This window comes from Sinocyclocheilus anshuiensis, unplaced genomic scaffold (genome assembly GCF_001515605.1).
Source record: "Sinocyclocheilus anshuiensis isolate Anshui unplaced genomic scaffold, SAMN03320099.WGS_v1.1 scaffold880, whole genome shotgun sequence".
Taxonomy (NCBI): domain Eukaryota; kingdom Metazoa; phylum Chordata; class Actinopteri; order Cypriniformes; family Cyprinidae; genus Sinocyclocheilus; species Sinocyclocheilus anshuiensis.
Genome location: NW_015548254.1, coordinates 519,409 through 520,043, shown reverse-complemented (window position 1 = coordinate 520,043; position 635 = coordinate 519,409). Strand labels below are relative to the sequence as shown.

At 50.4% G+C, this 635-nt stretch overlaps 1 protein-coding gene across 1 annotated transcript in view; it reads left to right on the top strand.

Annotated features, from left to right (window-relative positions):
- The window catches only part of LOC107655376 (calpain-2 catalytic subunit-like), a 23,186-nt gene that overhangs the window by 15,441 nt on the left and 7,110 nt on the right, over positions 1-635 (top strand). The gene's annotated exons all lie outside the window — the stretch shown is intronic.

The following is a 635-nucleotide window of genomic DNA, read 5'->3' as shown; positions in this document are numbered from 1 at the left end:
CTTCCGTCTCCTTTTCTCTCACCTCGTCTGTCTGTCCTTACCCCCAGGTACGCCGTGGCCGCCGTGATCGGCTCCCCCGGAGGGGGGAGGGGGGAAGTAGAGCGCAGTCTCGTGAGTAGCCTGCGACCTGCGAGGGGCGATGGGGGTATGTGACGAGTGGGGGCGGGGCCGAGAGCCGTGGGAACGGCCGGGGGAGACGTTCGCTGGTTCCCGCCTCCCTTTTTTCCCAATCTACGAGCGTGTGTTACCCTCTCTCCGGTCTCGAGTCTCACGGAGGAGCTCCGGAAGGATAAATAGGAGGAGTGACGACAGTGAAAGACAAGAGAGGACCAGGCCTGGAGTTTATTTTATTATTAAAGTTTTGTTGAAGTGTTCGCCGGTTCCCGCCTCCTTCTTCCCGTGACTACAAACGTTTGTTACAGTTATCCTGTTCATCTCTTGTCTGATTAATTTACTCATTAGTTCCCTTTGTTTTGTTCATGTTTATAAGCACTCAGTTCTCCCTTAGTCTTGGTCTGTTCTTGTTTGTACATTGTGTACAAACGATATTGTAGCGTCTGGACCAATCAGACACACCATTTTTCATTTGATTTAACAAATCAATTATTCATTAGATTAACAAACGTTCACAGACC